Source organism: Phalangium opilio, unplaced genomic scaffold (assembly GCF_054372755.1).
Source record: "Phalangium opilio isolate 3A_F unplaced genomic scaffold, DU_Popi_V2 ptg000500l_1, whole genome shotgun sequence".
NCBI classification, from domain to species: Eukaryota; Metazoa; Arthropoda; class Arachnida; order Opiliones; family Phalangiidae; genus Phalangium; species Phalangium opilio.
The window spans coordinates 1110758-1133342 of record NW_028324238.1 but is presented as its reverse complement, the minus strand read 5'-3'; the positions used below and the strand labels follow the sequence as shown (position 1 = coordinate 1133342).

The following is a 22585-nucleotide window of genomic DNA, read 5'->3' as shown; positions in this document are numbered from 1 at the left end:
AACCCGGGAACGAACCAGGGACCTTTAAGTATTCAGTCTAACGCTCTCCCAACTGAGCTATTTCGGCTCTCTTTCATGCGAACAGGGAAACTTTGCATAGGAAAACAGTTTACTTGAATGTATACGACCCAAAAGCCTTTCTTGTTGCCGAAACCCGGGCTCGAACCAGGGACCTTTAGAACTTCAGTCTTACGCTCTCCCAACTGAGCTATTTCGGCTCTTGTTCATGCAACCAGGAAACTTTCCTTTGGAAATAATTTACTTTAAGATACACGTTCCAAAAAGATTTCATATTGCCGAAAGCCGGATCGAACCATGGACCTTTAGATCTTCAGTCTAACGATCTCCCAACTGAGCTATTTCGGCTCTCTTTCGTCCAAACAGGGAAACTTTACTGAAGCAAATATATTACTTTAAGATACACGATCCAAAAATATTTCATATTGCCGAAACCCGGGAACGAACCAGGGACCTTTAAGTCTTCAGTCTAACGCTCTCCCAACTGAGCTATTTCGGCTCTTTTTCACGCAACCAGGGAAACTTTCATTTGGAAATAATTTACTTTAAGATACACGATCCAAAAAGATTTCATATTGCCGAAACCCGGGAACGAACCAGGGACCTTTAAGTATTCAGTCTAACGCTCTCCCAACTGAGCTATTTCGGCTCTCTTTCATGCGAACAGGGAAACTTTACTGAAGCAAATAATTTACTTAAAGATACACGACCCAAAATCCACTCGTGTTGCCGAAACCCGGGATCGAACCAGGGACCTTTAGATGTTCTGTCTAACGATCTCCCAACTGAGCTATTTCTTAAGACTTCATACTGCTCTTAATGTATAAGGAGGGTTTTTTGTTTGGATGTAACTTTTTTTGTATTGTTCCAACTGTTTTGAAAATATTCCACAGAACTACAATTCGGGCCCTCAATATGTGGTTAAAATTTCAAAAAGATCCACCCATTAGGTAATTTTATAAAAAATAAAGTTGCTAAGGGTGGTTTTCCTTTCCATAAAATTAATCACACCTTTTGGTGAAAAAGTTAAATTTTCCCATAGAAATAACATGGAGTTTTTCCCAAATTTAGCCATTTTGTGGCCACCCTTTTGATATGAAATATTCGTTTGTTACGTTTGGGAACGGTTTTATATCAAGATATAATCCTTTTTCTAGGACCATTTTTAAGGTTTTTGAGAAAAATTAAGTTTAAGTGCTAAATTTCATGCTTTTTAATCACCCTTTGACTTACGTTGTTGTACCATATATGCCATACAGTTGGACTTACGGTGTTTTACCGTGAATAAAGCCTAGGAGAAAGCCACTCTTGCACATACGCTGTTTTACCGCGGACTTTTATCTGATTTTACTCTTTCGTTGCAAAAACTGAATGATTTTAAGTAATTAACTTAAGCTAGACTAACGATTACTAGTAATTAAGCTAGATTAACGATTACAGCTAATTAAGCTAGATCAACGATTACAGCTAATTAAGCTAGATCATCGATAACAGCTATTTAAGCTAGATTAGCGATTACAGCTAATTAAGCTAGATTAGCGATTACAGCTAATTAAGCTAGATTAGCGATTACAGCTAATTAAGCTAGATTAGCGATTACAGCTAATTAAGCTAGATTAGCGATTACAGCTAATTAAGCTAGATTAGCGATTACAGCTAATTAAGCTAGATTAGCGATTACAGCTAATTATGCTATATTAACGATGGCGGGTAATTAAGCTATATTAACGATGGCGGGTAATTTAGCTATATTTACGATGGCGGGTAATTTAGCTAGATTTACGATGGCGGGTAATTAAGCTATATTACCGATGGCGGGTAATAAAGCTAGATTACCGATGGCGGGTAATTAAGCTAGATTACCGATGGCGGGTAATTAAGCTAGATTACCGATGGCGGGTAATTAAGCTAGATTACCGATGGCGGGTAATTAACCTAGATTACCGATGTCCCGTAATTAACCTAGATTACCGATGCCCGGTAATTAAGCTAGATTACCGATGTCCGCTAACTAAGCTAGATTACCGATGTCCGCTAACTAAGCTAGATTACCGATGGCGGGTAACTAAGCTAGATTACCGATGGCGGGCAATTAACATAGATTACCGATGTCCGGTAATTAACCTAGATTACCGATGCCCGGTAATTAATCTAGATTACCGATGCCCGGTAACTAAGCTAGATTACCGATGGCGGGTAACTAAGCTAGATTACCGATGGCGGGTAATTAACCTAGATTACCGATGTCCGGTAATTAACCTAGATTACCGATGCCCGGTAATTAATCTAGATTACCGATGCCCGGTAACTAAGCTAGATTACCGATGTCCGGTAATTAAGCTAGATTACCGATGGCGGGTAACTAAGCTAGATTACCGATGTCCGGTAATTAAGCTAGATTACCGATGGCGGGTAATTAAGCTAGATTACCGATGGCGGGTAATTAAGCTAGATTACCGATGGCGGGTAATTAAGCTAGATTACCGATGGCGGGTAATTAAGCTAGATTACCGATGTCCGGTAATTAAGCTAGATTACCGATGCCCGGTAATTAATCTAGATTACCGATGCCCGGTAACTAAGCTAGATTACCGATGTCCGGTAATTAAGCTAGATTACCGATGGCGGGTAACTAAGCTAGATTACCGATGTCCGGTAATTAAGCTAGATTACCGATGGCGGGTAATTAAGCTAGATTACCGATGGCGGGTAATTAAGCTAGATTACCGATGGCGGGTAATTAAGCTAGATTACCGATGGCGGTTAATTAAGCTAGATTACCGATGGCGGGTAATTAAGCTAGATTACCGATGGCGGGTAATTAAGCTAGATTACCGATGTCCGGTAATTAAGCTAGATTACCGATGGCGGGTAATTAAGTTAGATTACCGATGGCGGGTAATTATGCTAGATTACCGATGGCGGGTAATTAAGCTAGATTACCGATGGCGGGTAATTAAGCTAGATTACCGATGGTGGGTAATTAAGCTAGATTACCGATGGCGGGTAATTAAGCTAGATTACCGATGGCGGGTAAATAACCTAGATTACCGATGTCCCGTAATTAACCTAGATTACCGATGCCCGGTAATTAAGCTTGATTACCGATGTCCGCTAACTAAGCTAGATTACCGATGTCCGCTAACTAAGCTAGATTACCGATGGCGGGTAACTAAGCTAGATTACCGATGGCGGGTAATTAACCTAGATTACCGATGTCCGGTAATTAACCTAGATTACCGATGCCCGGTAATTAATCTAGATTACCGATGCCCGGTAACTAAGCTAGATTACCGATGTCCGGTAATTAAGCTAGATTACCGATGGCGGGTAACTAAGCTAGATTACCGGTGTCCGGTAATTAAGCTAGATTACCGATGGCGGGTAATTAAGCTAGATTACCGATGGCGGGTAATTAAGCTAGATTACCGATGGCGGGTAATTAACCTAGATTACCGATGTCCCGTAATTAGCCTAGATTACCGATGCCCGGTAATTAAGCTAGATTACCGATGTCCGCTAACTAAGCTAGATTACCGATGTCCGCTAACTAAGCTAGATTACCGATGTCCGGTAATTAAGCTAGATTACCGATGGCGGGTAATTAAGCTAGATTACCGATGTCCGCTAACTTAGCTAGATTTCCGATGTCCGCTAACTAAGCTAGATTACCGATGGCGGGTAACTAAGCTAGATTACCAATGGCGAGTAATTAACCTAGATTACCGATGGCGGGTAATTAAGCTAGATTACCGATGGCGGGTAATTAAGCCATATTACCGGTGGCGGGTAATTAAGCTAGATTACCGATGGCGGGTAATTAAGCTAGATTACCGGTGGCGGGTAATTAAGCTTGATTACCGGTGGCGGGTAATTAACCTAGATTACCGGTGGCGGGTAATTAAACTAGATTACCGCTGGCGGGTAATTAACCTAGATTACCGGTGGCGGGTAATTAACCTAGATTACCGCTGGCGGGTAATTAACCTAGATTACCGCTGGCGGGTAATTAACCTAGATTACCGCTGGCGGGTAATTAACCTAGATTACCGATGGCGGGTAATTAAGCTAGATTACCGATGGCGGGTAATTAAGCTAGATTACCGGTGGCGGGTAATTTAGCTAGATTACCGGTGGCGGGTAATTTAGCTAGATTACCGATGTCGGGTAACTAAGCTAGATTACCGATGGCGGGTAATTAAGCTAGATTACCGATGGCGGGTAATTAAGCTAGATTACCGATGGCGGGTAATTAAGCTAGATTACCGATGGCGGGTAATTAAGCTAGATTACCGATGGCGGGTAATTAAGCTAGATTACCGATGGCGGGTAATTAAGCTAGATTACCGATGGCGGGTAATTAAGCTAGATTACCGATGGCGGGTAATTAAGCTAGATTACCGATGGCGGGTAATTAAGCTAGATTACCGATGGCGGGTAATTAACCTAGATTACCGATGTCCCGTAATTAACCTAGATTACCGATGCCCGGTAATTAAGCTAGATTACCGATGTCCGCTAACTAAGCTAGATTACCGATGTCCGCTAACTAAGCTAGATTACCGACGGCGGGTAACTAAGCTAGATTACCGATGGCGGGTAATTAACCTAGATTACCGATGTCCGATAATTAACCTAGATTACCGATGCTCGGTAATTAATCTAGATTACCGATGCCCGGTAACTAAGCTAGATTACCGATGTCCGGTAATTAAGCTAGATTACCGATGGCGGGTAACTAAGCTAGATTACCGATGTCCGGTAATTAAGCTAGATTACCGATGGCGGGTAATTAAGCTAGATTACCGATGGCGGGTAATTAAGCTAGATTACCGATGGCGGGTAATTAAGCTAGATTACCGATGGCGGGTAATTAAGCTAGATTACCGATGGCGGGTAATTAAGCTAGATTACCGATGGCGGGTAATTAAGCTAGATTACCGATGGCGGGTAATTAAGCTAGATTACCGATGGCGGGCAATTAAGCTAGATTACCGATGGCGGGTAATTAACCTAGATTACCGATGTCCCGTAATTAACCTAGATTACCGATGCCCGGTAATTAAGCTAGATTACCGATGTCCGCTAACTAAGCTAGATTACCGATGTCCGCTAACTAAGCTAGATTACCGATGTCCGCTATCTAAGCTAGATTACCGATGTCCGGTAATTAAGCTAGATTACCGATGGCGGGTAATTGAGTTAGATTACCGATGGCGGGTAATTATGCTAGATTACCGATGGCGGGTAATTAAGCTAGATTACCGATGGCGGGTAATTAACCTAGATTACCGATGTCCCGTAATTAACCTAGATTACCGATGCCCGGTAATGAAGCTAGATTACCGATGTCCGCTAACTAAGCTAGATTACCGATGTCCGCTAACTAAGCTAGATTACCGATGTCCGGTAATTAAGCTAGATTACCGATGGCGGGTAATTAAGCTAGATTACCGATGGCGGGTAATTAACCTAGATTACCGATGTCCCGTAATTAAGCTAGATTACCGATGTCCGCTAACTAAGCTAGATTACCGATGTCCGCTAACTAAGCTAGATTACCGACGGCGGGTAACTAAGCTAGATTACCGATGGCGGGTAATTAACCTAGATTACCGATGTCCGATAATTAACCTAGATTACCGATGCTCGGTAATTAATCTAGATTACCGATCCCGGTAACTAAGCTAGATTACCGATGTCCGGTAATTAAGCTAGATTACCGATGGCGGGTAACTAAGCTAGATTACCGATGTCCGGTAATTAAGCTAGATTACCGATGGCGGGTAATTAAGCTAGATTACCGATGGCGGGTAATTAAGCTAGATTACCGATGGCGGGTAATTAAGCTAGATTACCGATGGCGGGTAATTAAGCTAGATTACCGATGGCGGGTAATTAAGCTAGATTACCGATGGCGGGTAATTAAGCTAGATTACCGATGGCGGGTAATTAAGCTAGATTACCGATGGCGGGTAATTAACCTAGATTACCGATGTCCCGTAATTAACCTAGATTACCGATGCCCGGTAATTAAGCCAGATTACCGATGTCCGCTAACTAAGCTAGATTACCGATGGCGGGTAATTAAGCTAGATTACCGATGTCCGCTAACTAAGCTAGATTTCCGATGTCCGCTAACTAAGCTAGATTACCGATGGCGGGTAACTAAGCTAGATTACCGATGGCGGCTAATTAACCTAGATTACCGATGGCGGGTAATTAAGCTAGATTACCGATGGCGGGTAATTAAGCCATATTACCGGTGGCGGGTAATTAAGCTAGACTACCGATGGCGGGTAATTAAGCTAGATTACCGGTGGCGGGTAATTAAGCTTGATTACCGGTGGCGGGTAATTAACCTAGATTACCGGTGGCGGGTAATTAAACTAGATTACCGCTGAAGCAAATAATTTACTTAAAGATACACGACCCAAAAACCACTCGTGTTGCCGAAACCCGGGATCGAACCAGGGACCTTTAGATCTTCAGTCTAACGCTCTCCCAACTGAGCTATTTCGGCTCTTTTTCACGCAACCAAGGAAACTTTGCATAGGAAAACAGTTTACTTGAATGTATACGACCCAAAAGCCTTTCTTGTTGCCGAAACCCGGGCTCGAACCAGGGACCTTTAGAACTTCAGTCTAACGCTCTCCCAACTGAGCTATTTCGGCTCTTTTTCACGCAACCACGGAAACTTTCCTTTGGAAATAATTTACTTTAAGATACACGACCCAAAAACCACTCGTGTTGCCGAAACCCGGGATCGAACCAGGGACCTTTAGATCTTCAGTCTAACGCTCTCCCAACTGAGCTATTTCGGCTCTTTTTCACGCAACCAGGGAAACTTTGCATAGGAAAACAGTTTACTTTAATGTCTACGACCCAAAAGCCTTTCTTGTTGCCGAAACCCGGGATCGAACCAGGGACCTTTAGATCTTCAGTCTAACGCTCTCCCAACTGAGCTAATTCGGCTCTTTTTCCTGCAACCAGGGAAACTTTAATTTGGAAATAATTCTAGGAGAGCGATAGCTCTCTTAGATAAGACTTCATACTGCTCTTAATGTATAAGGAGGGTTTTTTGTTTGGATGTAACTTTTTTTGTATTGTTCCAACTGTTTTGAAAATATTCCACAGAACTACAATTTGGGCCCTCAATATGTGGTTAAAATTTCAATAAGATCCACCCATTAGTTAATTTTATAAAAAATAAAGTTGCTAAGGGTGGTTTTCCTTTCCATAAAATTAATCACACCTTTTGGTGAAAAAGTTAAATTTTCCCATAGAAATAACATGGAGTTTTTCCCAAATTTAGCCATTTTGTGGCCACCCTTTTGATATGAAATATTCATTTGTTACGTTTGGGAACGGTTTTATATCAAGATATAATCCTTTTTCTAGGACCATTTTTAAGGTTTTTGAGAAAAATTAAGTTTAAGTGCTAAATTTCATGCTTTTTAATCACCCTTTGACTTACGTTGTTGTACCATATATGCCATACAGTTGGACTTACGGTGTTTTACCGTGAATAAAGCCTAGGAGAAAGCCACTCTTGCACATACGCTGTTTTACCGCGGACTTTTATCTGATTTTACTCTTTCGTTGCAAAAACTGAATGATTTTAGGTAATTAACTTAAGCTAGACTAACGATTACTAGTAATTAAGCTAGATTAACGATTACAGGTAATTAAGCTAGATCAACGATTACAGGTAATTAAGCTAGATCAACGATTACAGCTAATTAAGCTAGATCAACGATTACAGCTAATTAAGCTAGATCATCGATAACAGCTATTTAAGCTAGATTAGCGATTACAGCTAATTAAGCTAGATTAGCGATTACAGCTAATTAAGCTAGATTAGCGATTACAGCTAATTAAGCTAGATTAGCGATTACAGCTAATTAAGCTAGATTAGCGATTACAGCTAATTAAGCTAGATTAGCGATTACAGCTAATTAAGCTAGATTACCGATGTCCGCTAACTAAGCTAGATTACCGATGTCCGCTAACTAAGCTAGATTACCGATGGCGGGTAACTAAGCTAGATTACCGATGGCGGGCAATTAACATAGATTACCGATGTCCGGTAATTAACCTAGATTACCGATGCCCGGTAATTAATCTAGATTACCGATGCCCGGTAACTAAGCTAGATTACCGATGGCGGGTAACTAAGCTAGATTACCGATGGCGGGTAATTAACCTAGATTACCGATGTCCGGTAATTAACCTAGATTACCGATGCCCGGTAATTAATCTAGATTACCGATGCCCGGTAACTAAGCTAGATTACCGATGTCCGGTAATTAAGCTAGATTACCGATGGCGGGTAACTAAGCTAGATTACCGATGTCCGGTAATTAAGCTAGATTACCGATGGCGGGTAATTAAGCTAGATTACCGATGGCGGGTAATTAAGCTAGATTACCGATGGCGGGTAATTAAGCTAGATTACCGATGGCGGGTAATTAAGCTAGATTACCGATGTCCGGTAATTAAGCTAGATTACCGATGCCCGGTAATTAATCTAGATTACCGATGCCCGGTAACTAAGCTAGATTACCGATGTCCGGTAATTAAGCTAGATTACCGATGGCGGGTAACTAAGCTAGATTACCGATGTCCGGTAATTAAGCTAGATTACCGATGGCGGGTAATTAAGCTAGATTACCGATGGCGGGTAATTAAGCTAGATTACCGATGGCGGGTAATTAAGCTAGATTACCGATGGCGGTTAATTAAGCTAGATTACCGATGGCGGGTAATTAAGCTAGATTACCGATGGCGGGTAATTAAGCTAGATTACCGATGTCCGGTAATTAAGCTAGATTACCGATGGCGGGTAATTAAGTTAGATTACCGATGGCGGGTAATTATGCTAGATTACCGATGGCGGGTAATTAAGCTAGATTACCGATGGCGGGTAATTAAGCTAGATTACCGATGGTGGGTAATTAAGCTAGATTACCGATGGCGGGTAATTAAGCTAGATTACCGATGGCGGGTAAATAACCTAGATTACCGATGTCCCGTAATTAACCTAGATTACCGATGCCCGGTAATTAAGCTTGATTACCGATGTCCGCTAACTAAGCTAGATTACCGATGTCCGCTAACTAAGCTAGATTACCGATGGCGGGTAACTAAGCTAGATTACCGATGGCGGGTAATTAACCTAGATTACCGATGTCCGGTAATTAACCTAGATTACCGATGCCCGGTAATTAATCTAGATTACCGATGCCCGGTAACTAAGCTAGATTACCGATGTCCGGTAATTAAGCTAGATTACCGATGGCGGGTAACTAAGCTAGATTACCGGTGTCCGGTAATTAAGCTAGATTACCGATGGCGGGTAATTAAGCTAGATTACCGATGGCGGGTAATTAAGCTAGATTACCGATGGCGGGTAATTAACCTAGATTACCGATGTCCCGTAATTAGCCTAGATTACCGATGCCCGGTAATTAAGCTAGATTACCGATGTCCGCTAACTAAGCTAGATTACCGATGTCCGCTAACTAAGCTAGATTACCGATGTCCGGTAATTAAGCTAGATTACCGATGGCGGGTAATTAAGCTAGATTACCGATGTCCGCTAACTTAGCTAGATTTCCGATGTCCGCTAACTAAGCTAGATTACCGATGGCGGGTAACTAAGCTAGATTACCAATGGCGAGTAATTAACCTAGATTACCGATGGCGGGTAATTAAGCTAGATTACCGATGGCGGGTAATTAAGCCATATTACCGGTGGCGGGTAATTAAGCTAGATTACCGATGGCGGGTAATTAAGCTAGATTACCGGTGGCGGGTAATTAAGCTTGATTACCGGTGGCGGGTAATTAACCTAGATTACCGGTGGCGGGTAATTAAACTAGATTACCGCTGGCGGGTAATTAACCTAGATTACCGGTGGCGGGTAATTAACCTAGATTACCGCTGGCGGGTAATTAACCTAGATTACCGCTGGCGGGTAATTAACCTAGATTACCGCTGGCGGGTAATTAACCTAGATTACCGATGGCGGGTAATTAAGCTAGATTACCGATGGCGGGTAATTAAGCTAGATTACCGGTGGCGGGTAATTTAGCTAGATTACCGGTGGCGGGTAATTTAGCTAGATTACCGATGTCGGGTAACTAAGCTAGATTACCGATGGCGGGTAATTAAGCTAGATTACCGATGGCGGGTAATTAAGCTAGATTACCGATGGCGGGTAATTAAGCTAGATTACCGATGGCGGGTAATTAAGCTAGATTACCGATGGCGGGTAATTAAGCTAGATTACCGATGGCGGGTAATTAAGCTAGATTACCGATGGCGGGTAATTAAGCTAGATTACCGATGGCGGGTAATTAAGCTAGATTACCGATGGCGGGTAATTAAGCTAGATTACCGATGGCGGGTAATTAACCTAGATTACCGATGTCCCGTAATTAACCTAGATTACCGATGCCCGGTAATTAAGCTAGATTACCGATGTCCGCTAACTAAGCTAGATTACCGATGTCCGCTAACTAAGCTAGATTACCGACGGCGGGTAACTAAGCTAGATTACCGATGGCGGGTAATTAACCTAGATTACCGATGTCCGATAATTAACCTAGATTACCGATGCTCGGTAATTAATCTAGATTACCGATGCCCGGTAACTAAGCTAGATTACCGATGTCCGGTAATTAAGCTAGATTACCGATGGCGGGTAACTAAGCTAGATTACCGATGTCCGGTAATTAAGCTAGATTACCGATGGCGGGTAATTAAGCTAGATTACCGATGGCGGGTAATTAAGCTAGATTACCGATGGCGGGTAATTAAGCTAGATTACCGATGGCGGGTAATTAAGCTAGATTACCGATGGCGGGTAATTAAGCTAGATTACCGATGGCGGGTAATTAAGCTAGATTACCGATGGCGGGTAATTAAGCTAGATTACCGATGGCGGGCAATTAAGCTAGATTACCGATGGCGGGTAATTAACCTAGATTACCGATGTCCCGTAATTAACCTAGATTACCGATGCCCGGTAATTAAGCTAGATTACCGATGTCCGCTAACTAAGCTAGATTACCGATGTCCGCTAACTAAGCTAGATTACCGATGTCCGCTATCTAAGCTAGATTACCGATGTCCGGTAATTAAGCTAGATTACCGATGGCGGGTAATTGAGTTAGATTACCGATGGCGGGTAATTATGCTAGATTACCGATGGCGGGTAATTAAGCTAGATTACCGATGGCGGGTAATTAACCTAGATTACCGATGTCCCGTAATTAACCTAGATTACCGATGCCCGGTAATGAAGCTAGATTACCGATGTCCGCTAACTAAGCTAGATTACCGATGTCCGCTAACTAAGCTAGATTACCGATGTCCGGTAATTAAGCTAGATTACCGATGGCGGGTAATTAAGCTAGATTACCGATGGCGGGTAATTAACCTAGATTACCGATGTCCCGTAATTAAGCTAGATTACCGATGTCCGCTAACTAAGCTAGATTACCGATGTCCGCTAACTAAGCTAGATTACCGACGGCGGGTAACTAAGCTAGATTACCGATGGCGGGTAATTAACCTAGATTACCGATGTCCGATAATTAACCTAGATTACCGATGCTCGGTAATTAATCTAGATTACCGATCCCGGTAACTAAGCTAGATTACCGATGTCCGGTAATTAAGCTAGATTACCGATGGCGGGTAACTAAGCTAGATTACCGATGTCCGGTAATTAAGCTAGATTACCGATGGCGGGTAATTAAGCTAGATTACCGATGGCGGGTAATTAAGCTAGATTACCGATGGCGGGTAATTAAGCTAGATTACCGATGGCGGGTAATTAAGCTAGATTACCGATGGCGGGTAATTAAGCTAGATTACCGATGGCGGGTAATTAAGCTAGATTACCGATGGCGGGTAATTAAGCTAGATTACCGATGGCGGGTAATTAACCTAGATTACCGATGTCCCGTAATTAACCTAGATTACCGATGCCCGGTAATTAAGCCAGATTACCGATGTCCGCTAACTAAGCTAGATTACCGATGGCGGGTAATTAAGCTAGATTACCGATGTCCGCTAACTAAGCTAGATTTCCGATGTCCGCTAACTAAGCTAGATTACCGATGGCGGGTAACTAAGCTAGATTACCGATGGCGGCTAATTAACCTAGATTACCGATGGCGGGTAATTAAGCTAGATTACCGATGGCGGGTAATTAAGCCATATTACCGGTGGCGGGTAATTAAGCTAGACTACCGATGGCGGGTAATTAAGCTAGATTACCGGTGGCGGGTAATTAAGCTTGATTACCGGTGGCGGGTAATTAACCTAGATTACCGGTGGCGGGTAATTAAACTAGATTACCGCTGAAGCAAATAATTTACTTAAAGATACACGACCCAAAAACCACTCGTGTTGCCGAAACCCGGGATCGAACCAGGGACCTTTAGATCTTCAGTCTAACGCTCTCCCAACTGAGCTATTTCGGCTCTTTTTCACGCAACCAAGGAAACTTTGCATAGGAAAACAGTTTACTTGAATGTATACGACCCAAAAGCCTTTCTTGTTGCCGAAACCCGGGCTCGAACCAGGGACCTTTAGAACTTCAGTCTAACGCTCTCCCAACTGAGCTATTTCGGCTCTTTTTCACGCAACCACGGAAACTTTCCTTTGGAAATAATTTACTTTAAGATACACGACCCAAAAACCACTCGTGTTGCCGAAACCCGGGATCGAACCAGGGACCTTTAGATCTTCAGTCTAACGCTCTCCCAACTGAGCTATTTCGGCTCTTTTTCACGCAACCAGGGAAACTTTGCATAGGAAAACAGTTTACTTTAATGTCTACGACCCAAAAGCCTTTCTTGTTGCCGAAACCCGGGATCGAACCAGGGACCTTTAGATCTTCAGTCTAACGCTCTCCCAACTGAGCTAATTCGGCTCTTTTTCCTGCAACCAGGGAAACTTTAATTTGGAAATAATTCTAGGAGAGCGATAGCTCTCTTAGATAAGACTTCATACTGCTCTTAATGTATAAGGAGGGTTTTTTGTTTGGATGTAACTTTTTTTGTATTGTTCCAACTGTTTTGAAAATATTCCACAGAACTACAATTTGGGCCCTCAATATGTGGTTAAAATTTCAATAAGATCCACCCATTAGTTAATTTTATAAAAAATAAAGTTGCTAAGGGTGGTTTTCCTTTCCATAAAATTAATCACACCTTTTGGTGAAAAAGTTAAATTTTCCCATAGAAATAACATGGAGTTTTTCCCAAATTTAGCCATTTTGTGGCCACCCTTTTGATATGAAATATTCATTTGTTACGTTTGGGAACGGTTTTATATCAAGATATAATCCTTTTTCTAGGACCATTTTTAAGGTTTTTGAGAAAAATTAAGTTTAAGTGCTAAATTTCATGCTTTTTAATCACCCTTTGACTTACGTTGTTGTACCATATATGCCATACAGTTGGACTTACGGTGTTTTACCGTGAATAAAGCCTAGGAGAAAGCCACTCTTGCACATACGCTGTTTTACCGCGGACTTTTATCTGATTTTACTCTTTCGTTGCAAAAACTGAATGATTTTAGGTAATTAACTTAAGCTAGACTAACGATTACTAGTAATTAAGCTAGATTAACGATTACAGGTAATTAAGCTAGATCAACGATTACAGGTAATTAAGCTAGATCAACGATTACAGGTAATTAAGCTAGATCAACGATTACAGCTAATTAAGCTAGATCAACGATTACAGCTAATTAAGCTAGATCATCGATAACAGCTATTTAAGCTAGATTAGCGATTACAGCTAATTAAGCTAGATTAGCGATTACAGCTAATTAAGCTAGATTAGCGATTACAGCTAATTAAGCTAGATTAGCGATTACAGCTAATTAAGCTAGATTAGCGATTACAGCTAATTAAGCTAGATTAGCGATTACAGCTAATTAAGCTTTATTAACGATGGCCGGTAATTAAGCTATATTAACGATGGCGGGTAATTTAGCTATACTTACGATGGCGGGTAATTTAGCTAGATTTACGATGGCGGGTAATTAAGCTATATTACCGATGGCGGGTAATAAAGCTAGATTACCGATGGCGGGTAATTAAGCTAGATTACCGATGGCGGGTAATTAAGCTAGATTACCGATGGCGGGTAATTAAGCTAGATTACCGATGGCGGGTAATTAAGCTAGATCAACGATTACAGCTAATTAAGCTAGATCAACGATTACAGCTAATTAAGCTAGATCATCGATAACAGCTATTTAAGCTAGATTAGCGATTACAGCTAATTAAGCTAGATTAGCGATTACAGCTAATTAAGCTAGATTAGCGATTACAGCTAATTAAGCTAGATTAGCGATTACAGCTAATTAAGCTAGATTAGCGATTACAGCTAATTAAGCTAGATTAGCGATTACAGCTAATTAAGCTTTATTAACGATGGCGGGTAATTAAGCTATATTAACGATGGCGGGTAATTTAGCTATACTTACGATGGCGGGTAATTTAGCTAGATTTACGATGGCGGGTAATTAAGCTATATTACCGATGGCGGGTAACAAAGCTAGATTACCGATGGCGGGTAATTAAGCTAGATTACCGATGGCGGGTAATTAAGCTAGATTACCGATGGCGGGTAATTAAGCTAGATTACCGATGGCGGGTAATTAAGCTAGATCACCGATGGCGGGTAATTAAGCTACATTACCGATGGCGGGTAATTAAGCTAGATTACCGATGGCGGGTAATTAAGCTAGATTACCGATGGCGGGTAATTAAGCTAGATTACTGATGGCGGGTAATTAAGCTAGATTACCGATGGCGGGTAATTAAGCTAGATTACCGATGGCGGGTAATTAAGCTAGATTACCGATGTCCGGTAATTAAGCTAGATTACCGATGGCGGGTAATTAAGTTAGATTACCGATGGCGGGTAATTATGCTAGATTACCGATGGCGGGTAATTAAGCTAGATTACCGATGGCGGGTAATTAAGCTAGATTACCGATGGCGGGTAATTAAGCTAGATTACCGATGGCGGGAAATTAAGCTAGATTACCGATGGCGGGTAATTAAGCTAGATTACCGATGGCGGGTAATTAACCTAGATTACCGATGTCCCGTAATTAACCTAGATTACCGATGCCCGGTAATTAAGCTAGATTACCGATGTCCGCTAACTAAGCTAGATTACCGATGTCCGCTAACTAAGCTAGATTACCGACGGCGGGTAACTAAGCTAGATTACCGATGGCGGGTAATTAACCTAGATTACCGATGTCCGGTAATTAACCTAGATTACCGATGCTCGGTAATTAATCTAGATTACCGATGCCCGGTAACTAAGCTAGATTACCGATGTCCGGTAATTAAGCTAGATTACCGATGGCGGGTAACTAAGCTAGATTACCGATGTCCGGTAATTAAGCTAGATTACCGATGGCGGGTAATTAAGCTAGATTACCGATGTCCCGTAATTAACCTAGATTACCGATGCCCGGTAATTAAGCTAGATTACCGATGTCCGCTAACTAAGCTAGATTACCGATGTCCGCTAACTAAGCTAGATTACCGACGGCGGGTAACTAAGCTAGATTACCGATGGCGGGTAATTAACCTAGATTACCGATGTCCGGTAATTAACCTAGATTACCGATGCTCGGTAATTAATCTAGATTACCGATGCCCGGTAACTAAGCTAGATTACCGATGTCCGGTAATTAAGCTAGATTACCGATGGCGGGTAACTAAGCTAGATTACCGATGTCCGGTAATTAAGCTAGATTACCGATGGCGGGTAATTAAGCTAGATTACCGATGGCGGGTAATTAAGCTAGATTACCGATGGCGGGTAATTAAGCTAGATTACCGATGGCGGGTAATTAAGCTAGATTACCGATGGCGGGTAATTAAGCTAGATTACCGATGGCGGGTAATTAAGCTAGATTACCGATGGCGGGTAATTAAGCTAGATTACCGATGGCGGGTAATTAACCTAGATTACCGATGGCGGGTAATTAACCTAGATTACCGATGTCCCGTAATTAACCTAGATTACCGATGCCCGGTAATAAAGCTAGATTACCGATGTCCGCTAACTAAGCTAGATTACCGATGTCCGCTAACTAAGCTAGATTACCGATGTCCGCTAACTAAGCTAGATTACCGATGTCCGGTAATTAAGCTAGATTACCGATGGCGGGTAATTGAGTTAGATTACCGATGGCGGGTAATTATGCTAGATTACCGATGGCGGGTAATTAAGCTAGATTACCGATGGCGGGTAATTAACCTAGATTACCGATGTCCCGAAATTAACCTAGATTACCGATGCCCGGTAATGAAGCTAGATTACCGATGTCCGCTAACTAAGCTAGATTACCGATGTCCGCTAACTAAGCTAGATTACCGATGTCCGGTAATTAAGCTAGATTACCGATGGCGGGTAATTAAGCTAGATTACCGATGTCCGCTAACTAAGCTAGATTTCCGATGTCCGCTAACTAAGCTAGATTACCGATGGCGGGTAACTAAGCTAGATTACCGATGGCGGCTAATTAACCTAGATTACCGATGGCGGGTAATTAAGCTAGATTACCGATGGCGGGTAATTAAGCCATATTACCGGTGGCGGGTAATTAAGCTAGATTACCGATGGCGGGTAATTAAGCTAGATTACCGGTGGCGGGTAATTAACCTAGATTACCGGTGGCGGGTAATTAAATTAGATTACCGCTGAAGCAAATAATTTACTTAAAGATACACGACCCAAAAACCACTCGTGTTGCCGAAACCCGGGATCGAACCAGGGACCTTTAGATCTTCAGTCTAACGCTCTCCCAACTGAGCTATTTCGGCTCTTTTTCACGCAACCAGGGAAACTTTGCATAGGAAAACAGTTTACTTGAATGTATACGACCCAAAAGCCTTTCCTGTTGCCGAAACCCGGGCTCGAACCAGGGACCTTTAGAACTTCAGTCTAACGCTCTCCCAACTGAGCTATTTCGGCTCTTTTTCACGCAACCAGGGAAACTTTCCTTTGGAAATAATTTACTTTAAGATACACGACCCAAAAAGATTTGATATTGCCGAAACCCGGGATCGAACCAGGGACCTTTAGATCTTCAGTCTAACGCTCTCCCAACTGAGCTATTTCGGCTCTTTTTCACGCAACCAGGGAAACTTTGCATAGGAAAACAGTTTACTTTAATGTCTACGACACAAAAGCCTTTCTTGTTGCCGAAACCCGGGATCGAACCAGGGACCTTTAGATCTTCAGTCTAACGCTCTCCCAACTGAGCTAATTCGGCTCTTTTTCCTGCAACCAGGGAAACTTTAATTTGGAAATAATTCTAGGAGAGCGATAGCTCTCTTAGATAAGACTTCATACTGCTCTTAATGTATAAGGAGGGTTTTTTGTTTGGATGTAACTTTTTTTGTATTGTTCCAACTGTTTTGAAAATATTCCACAGAACTACAATTTGGGCCCTCAATATGTGGTTAAAATTTCAAAAAGATCCGCCCATTAGTTAATTTTATAAAAAATAAAGTTGCTAAGGGTGGTTTTCCTTTCCATAAAATTAATCACACCTTTTGGTGAAAAAGTTAAATTTTCCCATAGAAATAACATGGAGTTTTTCCCAAATTTAGCCATTTTGTGGCCACCCTTTTGATATGAAATATTCGTTTGTTACGTTTGGGAACGGTTTTATATCAAGATATAATCCTTTTTCTAGGACCATTTTTAAGGTTTTTGAGAAAAATTAAGTTTAAGTGCTAAATTTCATGCTTTTTAATCACCCTTTGACTTACGTTGTTGTACCATATATGCCATACAGTTGGACTTACGGTGTTTTACCGTGAATAAAGCCTAGGAGAAAGCCACTCTTGCACATACGCTGTTTTACCGCGGACTTTTATCTGATTTTACTCTTTCGTTGCAAAAACTGAATGATTTTAGGTAATTAACTTAAGCTAGACTAACGATTAATAGTAATTAAGCTAGATTAACGATTACAGGTAATTAAGCTAGATCAACGATTACAGGTAATTAAGCTAGATCAACGATTACAGCTAATTAAGCTAGATCAACGATTACAGCTAATTAAGCTAGATCATCGATAACAGCTATTTAAGCTAGATTAGCGATTACAGCTAATTAAGCTAGATTAGCGATTACAGCTAATTAAGCTAGATTAGCGATTACAGCTAATTAAGCTAGATTAGCGATTACAGCTAATTAAGCTAGATTAGCGATTACAGCTAATTAAGCTTTATTAACGATGGCGGGTAATTAAGCTATATTAACTATGGCGGGTAATTTAGCTATACTTACGATGGCGGGTAATTTAGCTAGATTTACGATGGCGGGTAATTAAGCTATATTACCGATGGCGGGTAATAAAGCTAGATTACCGATGGCGGGTAATTAAGCTAGATTACCGATGGCGGGTAATTAAGCTAGATTACCGATGGCGGGTAATTAAGCTAGATTACCGATGGCGGGTAATTAACCTAGATTACCGATGTACCGTAATTAACCTAGATTACCGATGCCCGGTAATTAAGCTAGATTACCGATGTCCGCTAACTAAGCTAGATTACCGATGTCTGCTAACTAAGCTAGATTACCGATGGCGGGTAACTAAGCTAGATTACCGATGGCGGGCAATTAACATAGATTACCGATGTCCGGTAATTAACCTAGATTACCGATGCCCGGTAATTAATCTAGATTACCGATGCCCGGTAACTAAGCTAGATTACCGATGGCGGGTAACTAAGCTAGATTACCGATGGCGGGTAATTAACCTAGATTACCGATGTCCGGTAATTAAGCTAGATTACCGATGGCGGGTAACTAAGCTAGATTACCGATGTCCGGTAATTAAGCTAGATTACCGATGGCGGGTAATTAAGCTAGATTACCGATGGCGGGTAATTAAGCTAGATTACCGATGGCGGGTAATTAAGCTAGATTACCGATGGCGGGTAATTAAGCTAGATTACCGATGGCGGGTAATTAAGCTAGATTACCGATGGCGGGTAATTAAGCTAGATTACCGATGTCCGGTAATTAAGCTAGATTACCGATGCCCGGTAATTAATCTAGATTACCGATGCCCGGTAACTAAGCTAGATTACCGATGTCCGGTAATTAAGCTAGATTACCGATGGCGGGTAACTAAGCTAGATTACCGATGCCCGGTAATTAAGCTAGATTACCGATGGCAGGTAATTAAGCTAGATTACCGATGGCGGGTAATTAAGCTAGATTACCGATGGCGGGTAATTAAGCTAGATTACCGATGGCGGGTAATTAAGCTAGATTACCGATGGCGGGTAATTAAGCTAGATTACCGATGGCGGGTAATTAAGCTAGATTACCGATGTCCGGTAATTAAGCTAGATTACCGATGGCGGGTAATTAAGTTAGATTACCGATGGCGGGTAATTATGCTAGATTACCGATGGCGGGTAATTAAGCTAGATTACCGATGGCGGGTAATTAAGCTAGATTACCGATGGCGGGTAATTAAGCTAGATTACCGATGGCGGGTAATTAACCTAGATTACCGATGTCCCGTAATTAACCTAGATTACCGATGCCCGGTAATTAAGCTTGATTACCGATGTCCGCTAACTAAGCTAGATTACCGATGTCCGCTAACTAAGCTAGATTACCGATGGCGGGTAACTAAGCTATATTACCGATGGCGGGTAATTAACCTAGATTACCGATGTCCGGTAATTAACCTAGATTACCGATGCCCGGTAATTAATCTAGATTACCGATGCCCGGTAACTAAGCTAGATTACCGATGTCCGGTAATTACGCTAGATTACCGATGGCGGGTAACTAAGCTAGATTACCGATGTCCGGTAATTAAGCTAGATTACCGATGGCGGGTAATTAAGCTAGATTACCGATGGCGGGTAATTAAGCTAGATTACCGATGGCGGGTAATTAAGCTAGATTACCGATGGCGGGTAATTAAGCTAGATTACCGATGGCGGGTAATTAAGCTAGATTACCGATGGCGGGTAATTAACCTAGATTACCGATGTCCCGTAATTAACCTAGATTACCGATGCCCGGTAATTAAGCTAGATTACCGATGTCCGCTAACTAAGCTAGATTACCGATGTCCGCTAACTAAGCTAGATTACCGATGTCTGGTAATTAAGCTAGATTACCGATGGCGGGTAATTAAGCTAGATTACCGATGTCCGCTAACTAAGCTAGATTTCCGATGTCCGCTAACTAAGCTAGATTACCGATGGCGGGTAACTAAGCTAGATTACCGATGGCGGGTAATTAACCTAGATTACCGATGGCGGGTAATTAAGCTAGATTACCGATGGCGGGTAATTAAGCCATATTACCGGTGGCGGGTAATTAAGCTAGATTACCGATGGCGGGTAATTAAGCTAGATTACCGGTGGCGGGTAATTAAGCTTGATTACCGATGGCGGGTAATTAAGCTAGATTACCGGTGGCGGGTAATTAAGCTTGATTACCGGTGGCGGGTAATTAACCTAGATTACCGGTGGCGGGTAATTAAACTAGATTACCGCTGGCGGGTAATTAACCTAGATTACCGATGGCGGGTAATTAAGCTAGATTACCGGTGGCGGGTAATCTAGCTAGATTACCGGTGGCGGGTAATTAAGCTAGATTACCGATGTCGGGTAATTAAGCTAGATTACCGATGGCGGGTAATTAAGCTAGATTACCGATAGCGGGTAATTAAGCTAGATTACCGATGGCGGGTAATCAAGCTAGATTACCGATGGCGGGTAATTAAGCTAGATTACCGATGGCGGGTAATTAAGCTAGATTACCGATGGCGGGTAATTAAGCTAGATTACCGATGGCGGGTAATTAAGCTAGATTACCGATGTCCGGTAATTAAGCTAGATTACCGATGGCGGGTAATTAAGCTAGATTACCGATGTCCGGTAATTATGCTAGATTACCGATGGCGGGTAATTAAGCTAGATTACCGATGGCGGGTAATTATGCTAGATTACCGATGGCGGGTAATTAAGCTAGATTACCGATGGCGGGTAATTAAGCTAGATTACCGATGGCGGGTAATTAAGCTAGATTACCGATGGCGGGTAATTAAGCTAGATTACCGATGGCGGGTAATTAACCTAGATTACCGATGTCCCGTAATTAACCTAGATTACCGATGCCCGGTAATTAAGCTAGATTACCGATGTCCGCTAACTAAGCTAGATTACCGATGTCCGCTAACTAAGCTAGATTACCGATGGCGGGTAAATAAGCTAGATTACCGGTGGCGGGTAATTAACCTAGATTACCGATGTCCGGTAATTAACCTAGATTACCGATGCCCGGTAATTAATCTAGATTACCGATGCCCGGTAACTAAGCTAGATTACCGATGTCCGGTAATTAAGCTAGATTACCGATGGCGGGTAACTAAGCTAGATTACCGATGTCCGGTAATTAAGCTAGATTACCGATGGCGGGTAATTAAGCTAGATTACCGATGGCGGGTAATTAAGCTAGAATACCGATGGCGGGTAATTAAGCTAGATTACCGATGGCGGGTAATTAAGCTAGATTACCGATGGCGGGTAATTAAGCTAGATTACCGATGGCGGGTAATTAAGCTAGATTACCGATGGCGGGTAATTAAGCTAGATTACCGATGTCCGCTAACTAAGCTAGATTACCGATGTCCGCTAACTAAGCTAGATTACCGATGTCCGGTAATTAAGCTAGATTACCGATGGCGGGTAATTGAGTTAGATTACCGATGGCGTGTAATTATGCTAGATTACCGATGGCGGGTAATTAAGCTAGATTACCGATGGCGGGTAATTAACCTAGATTACCGATGTCCCGTAATTAACCTAGATTACCGATGCCCGGTAATGAAGCTAGATTACCGATGTCCGCTAACTAAGCTAGATTACCGATGTCCGCTAACTAAGCTAGATTACCGATGTCCGGAAATTAAGCTAGATTACCGATGGCGGGTAATTAAGCTAGATTTCCGATGTCCGCTAACTAAGCTAGATTTCCGATGTCCGCTAACTAAGCTTGATTACCGATGGCGGGTAACTAAGCTAGATTACCGATGGCGGGTAATTAACCTAGATTACCGATGGCGGGTAATTAAGCTAGATTACCGATGGCGGGTCATTAAGCCATATTACCGGTGGCGGGTAATTAAGCTAGATTACCGATGGCGGGTAATTAAGCTAGATTACCGGTGGCGGGTAATTAAGCTTGATTACCGGTGGCGGGTAATTAACCTAGATTACCGATGGCGGGTAATTAAGCTAGATTACCGATGGCGGGTTATTAAGCCATATTACCGGTGGCGGGTAATTAAGCTAGATTACCGATGGCGGGTAATTAAGCTAGATTACCGGTGGCGGGTAATTAAGCTTGATTACCGGTGGCGGGTAATTAACCTAGATTACCGGTGGCGGGTAATTAAACTAGATTACCGCTGAAGCAAATAATTTACTTAAAGATACACGACCCAAAAACCACTCGTGTTG

General features: G+C 42.1%; 9 non-coding genes across 9 annotated transcripts; all 9 read right to left on the bottom strand.

Annotated features, from left to right (window-relative positions):
- Positions 1-6468: 6468 nt before the first annotated feature.
- On the bottom strand, positions 6469-6541 carry TRNAF-GAA (transfer RNA phenylalanine (anticodon GAA)). The gene has a single exon. It is a non-coding gene; the product is annotated as a tRNA-Phe (tRNA).
- Positions 6542-6619: 78 nt separating this feature from the next.
- On the bottom strand, positions 6620-6692 carry TRNAF-GAA (transfer RNA phenylalanine (anticodon GAA)). The gene has a single exon. It is a non-coding gene; the product is annotated as a tRNA-Phe (tRNA).
- Positions 6693-6769: 77 nt separating this feature from the next.
- Positions 6770-6842, bottom strand: TRNAF-GAA (transfer RNA phenylalanine (anticodon GAA)). The gene has a single exon. It is a non-coding gene; the product is annotated as a tRNA-Phe (tRNA).
- Positions 6843-12442: 5600 nt separating this feature from the next.
- Positions 12443-12515, bottom strand: TRNAF-GAA (transfer RNA phenylalanine (anticodon GAA)). The gene has a single exon. It is a non-coding gene; the product is annotated as a tRNA-Phe (tRNA).
- A 78-nt stretch (positions 12516-12593) lies between these two features.
- Positions 12594-12666, bottom strand: TRNAF-GAA (transfer RNA phenylalanine (anticodon GAA)). Its single transcript has one exon. It is a non-coding gene; the product is annotated as a tRNA-Phe (tRNA).
- Positions 12667-12743: 77 nt separating this feature from the next.
- Positions 12744-12816, bottom strand: TRNAF-GAA (transfer RNA phenylalanine (anticodon GAA)). Its single transcript has one exon. It is a non-coding gene; the product is annotated as a tRNA-Phe (tRNA).
- Positions 12817-16824: 4008 nt separating this feature from the next.
- TRNAF-GAA (transfer RNA phenylalanine (anticodon GAA)) lies at positions 16825-16897 on the bottom strand. The gene has a single exon. It is a non-coding gene; the product is annotated as a tRNA-Phe (tRNA).
- A 78-nt stretch (positions 16898-16975) lies between these two features.
- On the bottom strand, positions 16976-17048 carry TRNAF-GAA (transfer RNA phenylalanine (anticodon GAA)). Its single transcript has one exon. It is a non-coding gene; the product is annotated as a tRNA-Phe (tRNA).
- A 77-nt stretch (positions 17049-17125) lies between these two features.
- On the bottom strand, positions 17126-17198 carry TRNAF-GAA (transfer RNA phenylalanine (anticodon GAA)). The gene has a single exon. It is a non-coding gene; the product is annotated as a tRNA-Phe (tRNA).
- Positions 17199-22585: the final 5387 nt, after the last annotated feature.